We start from the raw sequence: 18,867 nt of genomic DNA, 5'->3' as shown, positions 1-18,867 counted from the left end.
TTAACTCTTTGCCTAGCCTGTGAACAAGGGCATGGAAGCCCGAAACGCAACTGGCTGTGATCTTAGGCATCTTGTTGCTGCTTTGCTCTCTGGTTTTATATGAGTCAAATGTCCAAGTAACTATAACGTCCCTGAAACCTATAGTTTTTTCAGTGAATTTCTAAGGTTTTTTAAATGCTAATTTCTAACTATAACGTGCTTGAAACCTATGGTTTTTTCAGTGAATTTCTAAGGATTTTTTAAATGCTAATTTCTAACTATACCGTGCCTGAAACCTATGGTTTTTCAGTGAATATCAAAGGTTTTTTAAATGCTAATTTCTATCTATAACTTGCCTGAAACCTATTTTTTTCTGTGAATTTCAATTATATTTAATGCTAACTTCTAATTATAATGTTAATTTAACCTATAGTTTTCTCTGACACCCAAGAAGGACACAACACCCACTGCCACAACCCTCAGGACCTGCCCCCGTACAACCCCTCTCCCTACTACCACCAAGGCAGTGCAGAACAGGACAGTGAACCCTCCATGATTTTTTTTTTAAATACTAATTTCTAACTTTAATCTTCCTGAGACCTATTTTTTTTGTGAATTTCAAAGGTTATTTAAATACTAATTTCTAATTATAATGTTCATAAAACCTATGTTTTTCTCAGTAATTTTGAAAAAAAAATTGATATTTTGTAACTTTAATTTCCTAAAAATAGTTTTTGTATTTTTTTATATATTATTTAATGTCTTCTTGTTTTTTAAATATTAAACAACTACATACAGTATGAAAGAGAGCCCAGCCCAGAGCCACATCTGAAGACCAACACATCATAAACCTACTGATCAAGCAGCTCTGACACCCAAAAACGCCACAACACCCACCACCTCCCCCAGGACCCCCCTCTACCACCGAGGCAGCGCAGAACAAGACAGCAAACTTTCCAAAAACGGCATGGCCCCTCAGCCACACAATAGCTGAATATTGGGACAGGTGTGAACAAACTATATGTGAAGGAAGCAATTCACCCATGAATAACAATGCACACAATGCAAAGTGTAGCAGTGATGTGCTGGACACATCTCAGTATGCAGAACACACACCTCTCCATGTGCACAAATACTACTGGTGCTTGTAGTGTTGTGGACAGTGGACCCAACCATGTTACGTCAAACACTAGGGACGATCTCACTCATGTAGCTGTATCGTCTCCCCCTGTAAGCATAAGGGTAACCGGAGTGGGCTGTCCGATGTACGCCACTTCAGCGTAACAGTGTGAATAAATAGGCCGGGGCTCTGGGCGTGGTTCACTTGTGAATTGTGAAGACCAATGACTGTGCCAGAGCGGCGGGCCTCACCCTGCCACAAGGCTGCCGCCATGACCGCGGGTCTCCTCGACACAGGTCCCCTGCGAACCCATCGGCACAGCACCGCAGACTTATGTCTGTACAGACTACTGCCTTTGATCTACACTGCGGACAGCAGGCATCACAATTCAGATGGAGTAACGATTGCAGATGACGCAGTCCAGTACGCAAGACACATTCCTCCCAGTGCGGCCCTCTCGGACCACGCATCATACCAGGGTGCGCACATGCTGAGCACCAAAGGTACCACTAACTCAGTGCACCACAAGTCATCGACACGTGGCCTTACTGAGGCAGAATTCAATAGACAAAAGACATTGCTCCGAGTGCGGCCCCCCTGGAACACGCATCATCACAGGTTATGTACACGCTGAGCGCCAAAGGTACTACTAACTCAGTGCACCATAAGTCATCCCCACGTGCCCTTATTGAGGCAGAATTCAATAGACAAAAGACATTGCTCCAAGTGCGGCCCCCCCCGGACCATGCATCATCGCAGGGTACGTACACACTGAGCACCAAAGGTACTACTAACGCAGTGCACCATAAGTCATCGCCACGTGGCCTTATTGAGGCAGAATTCAATAGACAAAAGACATTGATCCGATTGCGGCCCTCCCGGACAACGCATCATCGCAGGGTACGTACACGCTGAGCGCCAAGGGTACTACTAACTCAGTGCACCATAAGTCATCGCAAGGCAGAGTGAACAGTTTTATGTCAGCAGTGAGGCATACTATCACTCGAAAAACACCCAAAAATACTTATAATATAAAAAGAACACAAGAATCGAAGTACATTAATGAATACAATCCAGTAATTTTGAAGATGTGGAATGCAAATATGGACATACAATATGTTGCAGATAACTCAATTACTGCTCCTCGCATACTATCCAAATAGCTGGAAAACATATGTCTATATGAAATACTGCAACATTATAGTTTTAGAAAAAAATGTACACAAGAAATAAATGAAGGAAAATCTGCTGTAATTGGATCTGATGGATGTTTCTTAAAGAATGCCAAAGGAAATTTGATCAATCACAGGAAATTAAGTTGTGATACTCCAGATAAGAGAGAGTTTTTCTATTTAGCTCTTCTGCAACTCTTCAAACTTTGGAGGACTGAAATTAAATTACTTGGAGATTTTGACTGCTATGAAGATTCTTTCAAAGCCTGTAAAGACATTGCTACCAGTGAGGCCCGCCCGGACCACGTATCATTGCAGGGTGCGCACACGCTGAGTGCTTCAGGTGCCACTAACTTACTGCACCACAAGTCATCACCACATGGACTTATTGGGTCAGAATTCAACGCAAGCCGCAACACATGGTGCCACTAACCCTGTTCAACACAAGCCGAATGATCCCATAGGTGGAACTGTGTCCTGAGTCCTGAATGGCAGTGACCCCCAAGTCCGTGGCAGCGACCACAGCACCAGACTCCCTTTGATCAGTTAGGCATATTTCCATATGCAAGGCCGGCGACACGTGGTGCCACTAACCCTGCACAACACAAGCCGAACAATCCCACATGTGGAACTGTGTCCTGAGTCCTGAATGGCAGTGACCCCAACTCCGTGGCAGCGACCACAGCACCGGAGTCCCTTTGATCAGTTAGGCATATTTCCATATGCAAGGCCGGCGACACGTGGTGCCACTAACCCTGTTCAAAACAAGCTGATCCCACATGTGGCACTGTGTCCTGAGTGGCAGTGACCCCAAGTCCGTGGCAGCTACCACAGCACCAGACTCCCTCTGATCAGTTAGGCATATTTCCATATGCAAGGGCGGCGACACATGGTGCCACTAACCCTGTACAACATAAGGCACGACACATGGTGCCACTAACCCTGTTCAACATAAGCCAATCCCACATGTGGAACTGTGTACTGAGTCCTGAATGGCAGTGACCCCAAGTCCGTGGCAGCGACCACAACACCAGACTCCCTTCGATTAGTAACGCGTATTTGCATATGGAAGGCCGGCGACACTTGGTGCCACTGAACCTAAACTACGCAGGCCAGTGGGGCCACCAACCTATGCATGTGGCTGTGGGCCTTTGCTCACCGCTACCTCTGGCCTACACTGCGGTCAGCAGGCCTCACAATTCAGATACAGTCGCGATTGCAGATGACGCAGTAGGCAACAGACATAGCTCCCACTGCAGCCCATCCGCACCAAGCAGCATCACAGGCTCATACACTTCGACAGTGTATTCAATACATATTTCCTCTTTTCATGATACGCCTACACTGCGGTCAGTAGGGCTCACAATTATAATTAAATCTTGATTCATTAATTACAGAGTCCACTAGGCAAGTAACTATCACAGGCCTAAAACCTACATAATATCCTTTTAGTATCCTTGCTTCAAGAACTTTTTTTTATATCAGTTATAGCTTTAGTACAATCAACAAATTCATCTTCAAGTGCAAACAAACACTCAATAACACTCAACACTGCGGGCAACAGAGCTCGCAATTCGAATTTTTGACACGTGGTGACACTGACCCTGTTCAACACAAGCCACGACACGTGTTCCACTAACCCTGTTCAACACAAGCCAATCCCACATGTGGAACTGTGTCCTGAGTCCTGAATGGCAGTGAACCCAAGTCCATGGCAGCGACCACAGCACCAGACTCCCTTTGATAAGTTAGGCATATTTCCATATCCAAGGCCGGCGACACGTGGTGGCACTAACCCTGTACAACACAAGGCGCGACACGTGGTGCCACTAACCCTATTCAATACAAGCCGATCCCACATGTGGAACTGTTTCCTGAGTCCTGAATGGCAGTAACCCCAACTTCGTGGCAGCGACCACAGCACCAGACTCCCTTCAGTTTTATTTGTTGTTGTTTTCTTTAAATACAATATTTTATATGTAAATCTATACATGACTAAGATTCTTGTTTGTCCAACCACACAGGGATAATTCTGGGCCCAAGAAAGTTGTTGGGGGTATGTTGGTAATGTGGGAAGAGGGTGCATTACCTTCTGATGTGGGGAGAGGCAGCATGAAACGGGTATCTCTCACAGAAAGAACTCCGGTATGTTTTCAGAAATGCCTCGGACAGATGCCAGCTGACGGAATGAATCACAAAATGGCTTTCAATGCTTATGTAGTGTGACTTATGAACAGTTCGCACCCAGGCTCGCAGAGGGACAACTGCGGCCGGTCCGGTCGACTCAGTGCTACGAGCCATCCACTCCCAAAGGAACAGCAGTGTAGTAGCTCGCAGAGGTACAGGCACAGCAGTGTACTAGGTAGAAAGCTGCGAGCCGACGGACTGGCTTCTAACGCTATAGCTGCGAAGTGGTGATGTTGGGAAGAGGGAGCGTGAAAGGGTTATCTCGCACAGACAGCTCCGGTATATTAAATTGCCCCCCGGGAACTTTCTTTTATATTTTTGCTCGATGCAAGAAAGCGTTCTTTCTGGACCATGACCTTTCTCCCTACCAAACTTGGCGTAATTCTGTTCAGCAGTTTGAGCTGTAGCCTTGTCTAAAGATTCCTATGGAAAAACCATTAAGAAAACACGTTTTCACACCCCCACATAGCTACCTGACCCAGGTGTACTCGCTGTTGGTGTGCAAGTCATTGCTCAAGTTGTCAACATGTCACGGCCACTCCCTGAGGGCATGTTTACACACACACCACACCCATTCGGCACATGCGTCACAGGCCATGTGACCACACAAATATAATGCATCGACAACGTCACATCCTTTGTTGCCGGTGGTGACTGGATGGCGGATGCTCCACGGGTCTCAATCATAAAAAGTCCATGAAAAGTTGGGCAGAGGGTTAGTCGCACCCTGAGCTGTATGGCCATCAGGGGCCTACTACCACGTGGTGCGGACTTGACTTGCACAGGGTTAGTGCCACCCGAAACTGATGTGGCCGTCAGGGGCCTACCACCACGTGGTGCGGACTTGAGTTACACAGGGCTAGTCGCACACTAAGTTGTATTGCCGTTAGCGGCCTACCACCACGTGACGCTCACTTGCGTTGCACAGGGTTAGCGGCACCCAAAGCTGATGTGGTCTCTGCCATTGATGACTCAGGACTCAGCGACATGTGTGGGATCTGCCGGGCCGTGGAGAAGCTGACGTGGTCTCCGCCATTCATGACTCAGAACTCAGCGACATCTGTAAGATCTGCCGGGCCGCGGAGCTTTGACAGGCACGTGTTGTGCCCACTGGTACACACTCTGGTGGCAGCAGGTAATTATTTGGTCATGGATGCGCTGGGGCGGCAGTATCTCTCTCTCTCTCTCGCTCTCTCTCTTTCTCTCGCTCTCTCTCACTTCCCTCTCTTCACTCTCTCACTCTCTTCCTTCCTTTCCTTCTCTTTCTCTATCTCCCTTCTCCATTTCTCACTCCCTTTCTTTCCTACCCTCTCTTTTTATCTCTGGCTTTTTTTTTCCTTCTCTGTGTCTCGCTCCTTTGATATGCGCATTACACACGTCCTTATTTTGTGCTTTATTTTCCAGGCTGTTTCGTCGACATTCATGGTCCCGACAGGAGTCTTCCGCCTTATTGTTTTGTATTCATTTTGTTCAATTCACTTTGTCCTTTATGTATACGTTTATGAAAAAATAAAGTTTGAAGAAAAAAAATAAGTGCTGTGCGACTCTTTCTCGTTCTTATTTCTGTTATTTGGTGGTGTCCACCATGGTGTTACATTTTGGGGCAGTTATTGCGGGAATACAGGTGATGTCTGCAGTTTGCACCAGCTTCTGAATAGTGTGTTAGATTTATCTCAACTGTAGATGCATTAAAGTGCTGAAAATGAGATGCAGAGTAGGCGTTCCCGTGCAAAAACACACGAGGTGCACCTTTGCGATTTATTCTAAATACTAAAATCCTGTATTGAACTGCACTGTGGTAGTGGGTGCATTTACAGTGTACACACAAAATCAATGAAGAAATCTCATTGTATTTATATTGATTGGGAATAGTGAGTCAGGTGCTGGATCTTGACGGGATACACTGCCCAGTTCATTTATTTTTCTGTACACGAAAAAACCACATCACAACTTTCACAACGAAAGGCAAAAACTGCGATGTGAAACAAATTCCGTCGATAAGCCGGTTTAGCACCAGAGATTTTACACCTACTTTCTGCTGGTGTTAAGCAGGACCACTACCTGCAGCATGAAAGGGAACACAGCCAAGAGCCACACCTGAACATCCACAGGAGCCACAGAGTCAATGAGCATGATACACGGATACCCATGAGGCCATAACACTCATCGCAACAAACCCAGGACCTCCAACGCCCCCCTGAACCCGCATCTGAGTAAGTATGTCCGTGTGGTCGTTGTGTTAGCATGAAAGGCACGGGCCCTGCACCATCAGTGTGCTGTCTTCAGCGGACGTTACCATGTCACCTCAGTGTTGGCAGTGAGCCTGGAGATGTAGCTACGTACGCATCCTCCTGCATGCACAAGCAGCAAAGGGAACGGGGTGTCTAACACATGTCCGTGTGCAAGAAGTGCGGTAAGTGTGTCTCTGTGTTCTGGTGTGGACACCACAAGGGCCACAGCAGTCGATGTTGTAAAGTGGCATGCACCACCTCCAAACGGCAGTGTCACGGTGTGATTGGAATGCTGCAGGACATGCGCGAATAGCTATTACAAAGGTGTGCCGTAGGAGTGCATGGGATACAACAGCACAGCGCACAAAAGTGTGGGGGCTCGTGGGAGGGAGAAGCAGCTGTTTGGCAACGTAACACACAGTGAACCTGCGCATGTGCCACGTGCTGGGCATCTCATCCATGATGACCAGAGTCGCAGACATCCCACAACACCCACGACCGGCCTTTGTACACATCCTGTATGAATGCAGCTGGAGAAGTTACTGTAAGGATGAAAGGTTCTTTGTCTGAGCTATCTTGCGCTAACACATCTGCTGCTCCGAGAAGGAACTTGCAAGTGGCCTGCCCACCCTGACAGATACGATAATGTTTGCATCCGTCTCCCACACTACGCACTGCCCAATTTGAGAACATCCCACACTCAAAAGTCCTTCGTCGTAGTTAGCGTGCGTGAAATGGCCTTCACATGTACTCCCACCACAACCCTGCCCTGCACCAATTGCACATAGACCCGGCTCTTTGCATCAAGCTGTGCCATTTCATCCACAAGACTGGCACACGGCAAGCCAGTGCAGCTACAAACAAGCAGAGCCACTGACGCATAGCAGGGCAGCCCGAACACATGGTCGACTCCATTCACGTCCACCTATACCTTGCACGTCTGCTGTATGTCCTGGGTGCACTGCCTTTGGCTGTGCTGCGGATCACTTACCAGCGCCATATACAAGTTACCGTGTTCCAAACAAAACTTTGTTCTTCTACGTATAAAATATTGCTGACACTACTTGGGCAGGTGTGGCACAGCACCCAGAGCACATGACTTCGCAGCATATGACACACAGTTAGGGCTCACGCTTTAATCCCCGAGTCCCACAGCAGCTCACCTTAGCAGCATCAGACTCTACGCAATACCTCACTTAGGGGCATATTATCAAGCCAAGCGATAAAATTATCGCCGATTTAGCGGCAGAAAACTGCCGCAAAACGGCGATAATGGGCTTGATAATACACTCTATGGAATTCCAATTGAAGCCCATGTTAGACGTCCTTCACATTTAACATGGGCTTCAATTGGAATTCCATAGAGCATATTATCAAGCCCATTATCGCCGTTTTAGTGGCAGTTTTCTGCCGCTAAAGCAGCGATAATTTAATCGCCTGGCTTGATAATATGCCCCTTAATTTCCGTAGCCCAGCACTTTCAGACCGGTAGGGATGAGTAGTTCGCTTCGCACCCCTGTATACCACACCCTAAACACCCCACAGAGGTTACAGTGCTCCTACCCTCCTCTTTCCTACTTTTTTTGCCCTTTTTTCCCCTTACTCGCTTCAACAGAACCACAAAATGTCTGCCAACACTTCCTAGTTGCAACCGCTCGCAGCCAATAGGCAGCAAGCTCGTGCTCGTAACGCCTCAGCCAATCAGATGGCAGAATTCTCAAATATCGATATCTGTAAATTTCAACATTTCCCCAAAACTAGTGAACGGATTTACACCAAATAAACAAAAGCGTGCTTTCTAGACCAAGACCCTTCTCCCTGCCAAATTTGGGGTAATTCCGTTCACCTGTTCGACCTGTAGCCTTGTCTAAAGTTTCCTACGTAAATTACATGGAGAAAACACGTTTTGGGACCCCACTTTTATCTCGGCCCCCCCTTGGTGAATCACCCCCAGACTTTCAACATAGGAGCTGATATGAACAGGGAATTAGTTTGGAAAATGTCATGAAGATTCATCAAACGACGCCAAAGTTATAAGCAAAACAAAAAATGCTCGTACATATAATATATATATTTGTGTGTATATTTTCAGATATAATTTTGAAATTATGAAATAAATTAAAATGAATGGTTTATTAATTGTTTTGAAGTAAATATGTGTATATACTGATTTTTATGTATGTGTGTTTACATTTTTAATTATGTTTATGTGTTATATTTGTTAAAATGGATATTGAGTGCACTTTATTTTAAAAAAAAAGAAATGTTATTATGTAATATATTTAATATTATATTTTATATATATATAAAAATCATATTTTGTACACCTACATTTTTAATGTCGATATTTGTTTTCAATATTTTTGTACTTACCTGTTTAAGTATGGTGAGTCGATATTTTTGCATTCTATATTTTTTCATCGATATTATTTACTTATATATTTTTTACATTGATACCGTGCCTTCTCATTTTGTAACCTAACTTTGTGTGATGTTAAATAGTAGGCATTAGGTGGTCATGGCCAGCAAAATGGCCGAGCAACAGCAACAAACATGCGCTCAAGCTGGGAAAGCGAGATCCTTCTACATCCTGCTGACCCCGACCCCTCATATCACCTGAAACGGTGTCATCTTACTGGGTTGCACGCAGCGAAGTGGTGCTAAGGCTCCCCTCCGACAATTGGGGGCCATGCTGTCTACTGTGGCGAGGTGTGCATGTCGCCAGTCCCTGACTGCTGGAGGCCCAGTTGAGAGAAGACAACTGGGACAAGACCCGGTGTGCTAGGGGAGTGCCACAATGGAGAACCTGAAGTTTGTTGCGAGTGACACTGCCCCCCAGCGGCGTAGCTAGGGGGGGGCGGTGGGGGCGGTCCGCCCCAGGCGGCACTGTTTTGTGGGCGGCAGCGGCCGCGCGGCACTGGCCTGTTGTGGCGGCCTTTATAATTTATTTGGGGACACTGACAGTCAGTGTACCCAAATAAATTATAAAGGCCGCCGCAACGGGCCTGAGCCGCGCGGCCGCTGTTTCACGTTCAAGCACTGCTCACGTGCTTGCAAAAAAGCAACAAATTGCCACCTGCAGCTCACGCACCACGTTGCCAGATTAGGCTATTTGGGCGCGCGGTAAAACAAGCTCCGCCTCCAGCGCGTGCACCACGACGTCGAGCAGCCCACAACTTCCGGTGCAGCCAGGGAGAGTGCGTGCAGGGGTAGGGATGGATTCCTGCACCCCACCACCATTCCCCGATGACGTGGATGAATCGGCTATGGTGCCTGACACCTCTGGATGGGACCCGTTTACCAATATAAAGTGTACTTTTACTTTAAAGGTAGGAGAGCACAGTGTGCGTCTGAATGGGCAGTTTTTCAAACTGGAGTGTAGTGCAAGCCCAGTTCTAGGGGGTGCGCCTGGGCAATGGCAATGCATCTGCAACCGATGTACAACAATAATCAAAAATGTTCAGATAACTGGTGATTTATGATCTTGCTAGAGAGCAATCATTTGTCTGTTAGTTTTTAACTGCAGATAAACTGTATTTTATGTGGGTAGCTCGGTGGGTTACTGCCTTTGTCACAGAGATCCTTGTGTTACTTGCCGTTCAGAAGTTACAATCCTAAAATAGGACAGTGACCTCAGAACTGCCATCAAAGAGCTGCATACAAACTTCACCTTTTTTTGTGTTGTGATATAGTTAGAACTTCTCCAGTCTTTCATTATTCTGATGTCGCTAAAAAGAGTTTGTTTGGGAAGTCATACATTTTTATCAGTAAAGCCAACCTCCAACCACTGGAGTACTCTTTAAATCCTGAGTTTGTGCTTCTCCAGACCAAAGCCTAGTAAAATATATTGCCCACCAGCATGGATGACATGTGACTCCTACACTTGTAATCCTCATTGGCCTATGTGACATTCCCCGTAGACTGATTCATTCTCTCTGTATAATGTGTGCTGTTATGTAAAGTACTGAGACACCTTACACTGATATGAGTAGCGCTATACAACAAATGGAATGCATATGAGAGAGGGGCAACAGAGATGAGGGGCACTGGTTAAGGGTGGCAGTGAGGGAATACGAGGAGCTGGTCATGGGGTGGGGCAACTACCGAGAGATGAGGGGTACTAGTGGAGGGTGGCAGTGAGGGAAGCCAAGGAGGAGGTCATGGGGTGGGGGGGGGGACTACAGAGAGATGAGCGGCACTAGTGTAGGGTGGCAGTGAGGTAAGTGAGGAGGAGGTCATGGGGTAGGGGGGCTACAGAGCGATGAGGGGAACTAGTGGAGGGCGGCAGTGATGGAGTCTGAGGAGGAGGTCATGAGGGGGAGGGGCTGCGGAGAGATGAAGGACACTGTTGGAGGGTGGTAGTAAAAGTATCCACGGAGAAAGAGGTCATTGTTAGGGCCCCAAAAAAGACTTTTGCACCAGCACTAAATCCAACCCTGTCATGGCCTTTCTGTTTTCGTATATTTAATTAATAGTCGGGTGATTAGGAAAACTGTAAAGTGCATGCTAATTACATTTACTGCTATATTCAATGCTTCAAGTTTGAAGGTGATTTTACTAATGTTTTTTTACTAGGAATAATGAAAATGCAACTGGATGGTGGCTCATATGGGGCTGGGGACCAAGGTCAGCTGTGAGATAAGATGCACTGAAGAGGGGTGGTAGAAAAGTGGATAAGCAAGCCTGTAAGGAAGCACGCTGCAGAGTCTCGGGTCAGGTGGAGGTAGTAATGAAGAGGGATTCTTCCTGAAGGTCGCACGGAGGGAGCCTGAGTAGTGTCACTTGCCTGATACTCCCACCTTAGAAATCTCCTCTTCCCATCAAAGGGACATATCATGGAGAAAAAAAACACTTTTTGAGAGTAATAACATTTAGAAAGAGATTTGGAAAAGAGTATGTTTTACTGGGCCTTGGTAGACTAAGAAGAGCTAAAGGAGGGCTGGAAGCAGGCCTGGCTAGACATATAAGCGACAAATCGGGCCTGTAGTGGCCCACCCGAATGCACCCTTGGCCCACCCAAATAAAAGTTCCTGGAGCCGGGCCTGGTGTAGTGTGTGAGTTTTGGTGATATAATGTGAGGGTAGAAGGAGTAATTTAAAGGTTGGATAGTTTAAATATAGGATGGGTTAATAAAAGGCAGAGGTAGTAGGAGTATGGAGTAGTTTGGGTGTTGAAGGGGTCATTATGTTTGTGTGCATTTACTGATCTAGCACGTTCTAAATTCAGTACACCTGTGAGCAGATTTACCAAGATTCACACTATGCAACTATGTGCAATAGTCTCCCTTGCACAACCAAAATTAGCATTGCATTGTATTTACTGCGCATTGTGCCACAATGATGGCATCAGCCACACACATGCAAATAACTCTGTTATTTGTGACAAATATGATTTTTAATTTATGCAAAGACAGAGAAACAATACTTTGTATGAGTTTTGTTTTTTGAGTAAACCCTCGAATGTAATTCTTTTGTGCAGACAGACTCCTAAGGGTAAATTAGGCACTGTGTGTAATTTTAGCAAATATCACACCTAATATGCTTTGAAATATTTTGGCATTTCCCATTGTCTGTTGTTTGTACTGGGCTACGCTAGTTTGTATGGCTTTAGTTAGGTTGATATGGCTTTGTTTGAAGTTCTAGGCCTGTTGGTGTGGTTCCTACCCCATTACACCCACTTTACAAGAATTCTAAGGGGTTTTGTGCTACGCGACTAGAATTAGATTACTCAACATTATGTTGTTACATATATATTATAATTTATGGAATAATAAAATGTAAGAGGAGAGAGGGTGAATTTCAATATCAGTAAATAAGCCCAGTTCTAGAAATCTTTGGTATAGTGAAAGGGAAGGGGCATGGGGTATTGAGGCTGACTTTGTGACATCGAAGATTTGCTCAGGTAAAATGGGTCATGCTGAGTGCGCAGGGTAAGTTGATACTGGGAGACTGAGTATAGGAGTAGTAGGAAGTGGGGACAGTTTGAAAGTTGGAAGTATTTAGAGGTCAGGAGGGATGTGACAAAATATAGGGTAGCTTCGGTGCTGGGGAGGAAGTTGGAAGGGAATACTTTACAACTGGAGGTAGTTTCAGCATTGGAGGGGTAGTTTGAAGGTGGAGTTCGCATGAAGGTAGGGGTAGTTTGTTTGAAGGGGTGACTTTGTTCTAGAAGGTAGTAAGTGGAGATACTCTGACTGTAGGCAGAGTTCTTTGACAATAGGAAGTAGTTTGAGTGGAGAGGTAGTCTAAAAGGATGGGGTAACGAGAAGATGGGGTAGTTTTGGTGTTGGAGAGGTTGTTTTGGTGCAGTTTGGGTGAAGGAGGTTAGGTTGAAAGGGGGGGATCATTTGAGCATAGAAGTGCTAGATTGAAGGTAGAAGGGGACAGTGTGAGGGAAGATTGGGATATCTGATGGTTGGGATAGTTTAAGGGGAAGTATCGGGTAAAAGTGCATTAGCCCTGGCTGTGTATTAGTGCCATTTAAAATTAGTTTTAGCCACACTGCAAAGCATCTGCAATGCTGTACAGCATGGCTACAAAGCATTGCCAAATCAATAGCTCTCAGAAGCAAGACATTTTGGCTTTGCCAGTACTTGTTTTTGATTACAGCGTCAGCTCAGCAAAGTAAGTCTGTGCTGAAGTGGACATTTACAGCTGAAGAGTGAATGTGGCAAGCAACACCTGCGTGTTCTTAGTAACACACACAAAAAGAGAGCGGGCGATATGAAAGTGCAGAGACCTTGGCATTACTCATGTGCTAACAAGAGATGTTTGTGAGGACTGGCACATACCATGATATCAGGACTCACATTCAATTACTTTCCTTTCTAAACTTTCAGGAATATTGAAACGAGGCACCTTGGGTGCAATTCATTTTAATATTACATTGGGAAACTAAACTGTTATTAGTATAGATTGCCACGGTTCCTTCTGCAGATTCCGTGGGTTGTCTCCTCCTAGTATACCCTTTTCCCCCCACAAAAATAGGAAAATATTTCTATAGATTTTTACATCTTTTTTGCGGGCATGGGGCTGTCTGTAGTGACAGGTGCAGGGTCAAGGCTGTCTCTACGCTGGGCCACGGGTCAGATCCCCCTTCTGGCCTGGTAAAAACTGAATTTTTCACATTCTACTGCATTCTCTGGCCTGACACTCCAGCTTATTGAAATGCTTTCGGAGCACTGACAGTCTTTAAAAACTCACATTACTATACTGTAGTGACCGTAGGCGACCCTGAGTTGGTGTTGAATGCTCTCTGTTTGGCGGGAGGGAGGAGTAGAATGGTTACACTGCTCTCTCCTGGGATGGGTGGGGTCAGGGTATGTAGTTCTTCTGCGGCTGGGGCAGTGGATGGCTCCACTGCTCTCTCCTGGGAGGGGCACCTGGGATGGGGTCTACTGAGCTCTCATGGGGGGCTTGGGTGGAGTGAGAAGGCTTTCACTGCAGGGCTGGTACTGCCCCAACTACAGAACTCAAGTTAGTCTAGTGATCAGGTGCATTGGACTCACCTGTAGTATCCTGAAGGTCCTGCCAGGGGAATCGTGATCAAACCCAGTTTGGTGGGCCGGTCTGCAGACATTGCTGAGGTCACGGACGGGGTAGATAGGGGACAGGGGACAAGGGTCCTGCACAAGCTGTGATTTTATGAGTGAGATGTCACAAGGAGAGTAGGTAGAACTGATGTAAGTTTTGGGTTTCCTTCTGCTTTTCCTTCAGCGGCGTAGCTAGGTGGGGGCCGTCCGCCCCAGGCGGCAATATTTTGGGGACAGGGGCTGTCTAGCCCTGGACCGTGTCATGTATGTGCATGTAACTTGCATGATCGAGGTAACTATTAGCGGCGATACTACGTGTGTCTCTGACCTCTTTCAGGTGCTCGCAATCCTTTTTCTCCAGCACCCCCCAGGGGGGCGGCAATGTGAAGGATAGCCCCGGGCGCCACAAGCTCTAGCTACGCCTCTGTCCAAACAAACTACGGGAGCTGTTTTCCGCGATGACCGATCTGCATTCAAAACAACGACCTGGTAACTAGAGGCTAACATACCACGCTCCCAGCCCTTAGGTTCATAGGGGGGGGGGGCCCACCTGCGTCATGCCAGCGGCAGTCGGGCACACCTCAAGGCCACAGCCCCACAGGTACCGGTGTGTTTGGGGCCAAGGTCTGTGTTGCAGAGCCCCTTGGCCAATCCAGAGCCGCTCTTCTTGCCAGTCACTCCACAGCCGTTTGGCCCTTCAGTGGGGGTCCGCTTGCGGCACTCCGGCAGGAGTCTGGTGCACCACAGGGCCACAGCATCCACAATGTGCAAAAGCAGCAGTGGTTGCTCGCTCGGGGCCAGTCACACCACGCTCCCAGCCCTTAGGTTCATCAAGGGGGGCCCCACCTGCGTGGCACCAGCTGGGCACACCTCAAGGCCACAGCCCCTGATTCCCCACAGGTACCAGTCTGTTTGGGGCCAAGGTCCATGTTGCAGAGCCCCTTGCCCAGTCCAGCGCCGCTCTCCTGGCCAGTCTCGCCGGTGTTCACGATAGCACAGCTGCGGCCGGCCTCGCCCAGCTCCCTTACGCTCCTGCCACCCAGCCCGACAATGACTCCAACACAGGGTAGGGGGGGGCCACCACAATGTCAAGCGTCACTTGTAAGCCCCGTCACACAGGGGCCCGGTCAGCCGCCTCACCCTCAACCGGGGTCTCTGAGGGGCTCCGATCTACTTTTGTGTGCGCCCTTCGGCTCACAGGTTTCAGAGGGGCAGCTGTAAGGTACCCAGTCCGCCTTGGCTACCGGTTTTGTGAGGATTAAATGCGGGCTGGTGCGGAGCTCTCGGCTCGCGCGTCCGCCATGATCTTCAGCTAAGCCACGCCCCCCTTGTCACTGCCTGTTTAGTAGTAAATATCAATATTTGGTATTTAGAGGAGTTATGTCCACTTTTTGGCCCAATGCCACTTCACCTGCTGCACCATTCAAAGCATGGCCCTATTGCCTGCAAGGTAACCAGACTCGTGACTGCCTGTTTAGTAGTAAAATATTGACATTTTTTATGTTTAGCAGGGTTCTTAGAGCTTTGGGCCCCGGTGTCACTGTACTTGCTGCACAATTGAAATAAGGACCCTATTGCATGTGGATAACTGCTCTTGCAACTGCCTGTTTAGTAGTAAAGTGTAGCGTTATTCTGCATTTACTGGGGTCCCTAGAGCTTTTTGACCCGGTGCCACTACACCTGCTGCACCATTCAAATCAAGGCCCTTTTAACTGAAAGATAACTGCAATTTTATCTTCATGTATAGTAGTCAAATGTGTTATTATTAGGTGTTTAGAGGAGTTCTGACAACATTTGGGCCTGGTGCTACTGTGCCTGCTGCACCATTCCAATCGTCAGCCTGTTGTCTGCAAAGTAACAGCACGTGTGGTTGCCTGTTTAGGAATAAACTATAGCAATATTAGGTGTTTAGTGGGGTGACTGGAGCTTTTGGTCCCAGTGCCACTGCACCTCCTGCAATATTGAAATCATAACACCAGTGTTTGCTAGAAAACTGCACTTATAACTGCCTGTTTCCTTCGAAAATATAGCAATATTGGGTGTTCAGAGTAGGTCTGACATCTTTTGGGCCCAGTGCCACTGCACCTTCACGATACAATTAATGACCTGTTGCCTACAAGATAACTGCCATTGTGACTGCCTGTTTAGTAATAAAATCTACCAATATTTGGTGTTTAGTGGAGTTATGGCAACGTTTGGCCTGGTGCCACTGCACCTGCTGCACCATTCAAATATTGACCATGTTGCCTGCAAGATAACTGCCCTTGTGACCGCCTTTTTAATAGTAAAATCTAGCAATATTGGGTGTTTAGTGGAGATATGACAACTTTTGGCCACAATGCCACTGCACCTGCTGCACCATTTAAATCAAGCCCCTTTCATCTGTGAGGTAACTGCAATTGTGACTACCTCTTTAGTAGTAAAATCTAGCAATATTAGGTGTTTAGAGGAGTCCTGACAATTTTTTGACCCGGTTTTGCTGCACCAACCGCACCATTTACATAATGACCCTAGTGCCTGAAAGATAACTGCACTTGTGGCTACCTGTTTAGTTGTAAAATATAACAATAATCGGTGTTTGGTGGGGTGCCTGGGAGCTTTTAGCCCCGGTGCCACTGCACCTGCTGCACTATTGTAATCATGACCCTAACGCTTGCTAGATACCTGCACTTGTGACTGCCTGTTTAGTAGTAAAATATGGCAAAATCTGGTGTTTAGTGGAGTTATGACAACTTTTGGCCCCGGTGCAACTGCACCTACTGCACCATTTAAATCAAGGTAACTGCAATTGTGACTTCTGTATAGTAGTAGACTATAGCAATATTAGGTGTTTAGAGGATTTCTGACAACTTTTGAGCCTGGTGCCACTGTGCTTTCTGCACCATTCAAATCATGATCCTATTGTCTGCAAGGTAACTGCACGTGTGACTGTCTGTTTAGTAGTAAAATATAGCAATATTATCGTGTTTAGTGTGGTGCCTAGAGCTTTTGGTGTTGGTGCTCCTTCACCTGCTGCACTATTCAATTATGACCCTGTTGCGTGCTTGATAAATGCACTTGGGACTGTCACGTATAGTAGTAAAATTTTGCAATAATCTGGGTTTAGTGGGGTCCCTAGAGCTTTTGGCCCCAGTGCCACAGCACCTGTTGCCAATTCAAATCAAGTGCCTTTTAACTGCAAGGTAACTGCAATTGAGGCTTCCTTTTTATTAGTAAAATGTAGTAATATTATGTGTTCAATTGAAGTGGTACTTTATTTGATTAAAAATATAATCATAAAAGCAAGACATACATACCATACGTATACAAAACTAAGTGATTAAAATAACCAAAGAATAATAGGACTACGTGTTTTAAAACCAGATAGCAGCATATTATCGTTAAAAACAATTAATAATGTAAAAACCAGAATAAGTGTTGCTGCTAAAATCTACAAATAAGACACTGAATTGCAGAGAGACCCATGAGATAAGAACAGTTCACTGAAGCAGCTGTCAGTTGTCGATAGTCAGTATCAAGTCGTCTGGATCGCATTCCAGAGTATAGCAGGGCCACAGAACACCGGTTGTTCTGAAATAAAGCTTCATAGATTTGCTATTGTTTTAGTCACCTATGCGCATCCTCAAGATTGTTGCCGGGCCTGCAATTTGCTGGTTGAATTTGCGATATGCACGGTGAATAAAGATTGTGAGGCTTATGTTTAAAACTGTGTGTTCAGGGTTCAATGCCACGATAATTGCCTGCCTGCAGGACCGGACTCCCAATCTGTTCCACTCTGGCCTCAGTTTTAGTCTGCGCTGGGCCAGCAATGTAGGGCAGAGGCATAAAACATGCTCCAAGGACTCCACCGGGTCCCCGCAACACCTGCACTGTAGCTCATCTGATGTACGACGCCGAAGAGGTAAATGTTTCAGAAAGTGCCATTCCCCCAATCTAAGTGCCATAAACCGCAATTTTAAATACAGAGGGTATGTGCAGGGCAGGTATGGTGGAAGAGAAGCTAGCTGGTAAGAGTTGATTACTGCCCATGCATGCTTGCGTTTGGCGAAAAGAGCTTTTTCGGTATTATGAGACCACATACGGATGCGCTTCTTGATGCTTGTTTTGAGGACTATGTTGCTAGGGTTAAGATTCCAGAGATCGCTTGCTGATAGTTGCTGTACACATTCATGGAAGAACTGACTATAGGACCCAGCTGGGTTATTAAGGCTGATGTCTGACCACAACAGTGACTCAAGGGACCCGGCTCCGGCCTGCCTTAACTTATGGCACAGATTTAGGTAAGCACCTGTGCTGGAGCGGGTAGTACAAAATGTTGTATACCCCCCCATTCTGCATGTTTATATTAATCTGAATAATTAACTAATAGTAATCTTATTAATTGGTTTGCAGTGAAGGACTTATAAATCATATTAAACAAAAGAATTACATGTGGGAATTGCACTTTGCATGGCTAAACTAATTGTAAACTAACACATGTACGCATACTGATAGTAGAAAATTAGAATATTGCATGATATATGTTGCTTTGGTGATGTGATTGTAAATTGTGCTTTATTAAGTGAGTATAAACACTTTGAATGTTGCTTTCTGCTAGATAATTACTTACACATAAGGGTATTAGCGAGGAGTTAACATTTTATTAGC

This window comes from Triturus cristatus, chromosome 3_1, assembly GCF_964204655.1.
Source record: "Triturus cristatus chromosome 3_1, aTriCri1.1, whole genome shotgun sequence".
Taxonomy (NCBI): Eukaryota; Metazoa; Chordata; class Amphibia; order Caudata; family Salamandridae; genus Triturus; species Triturus cristatus.
Note: the sequence above shows the minus strand (reverse complement) of the source record.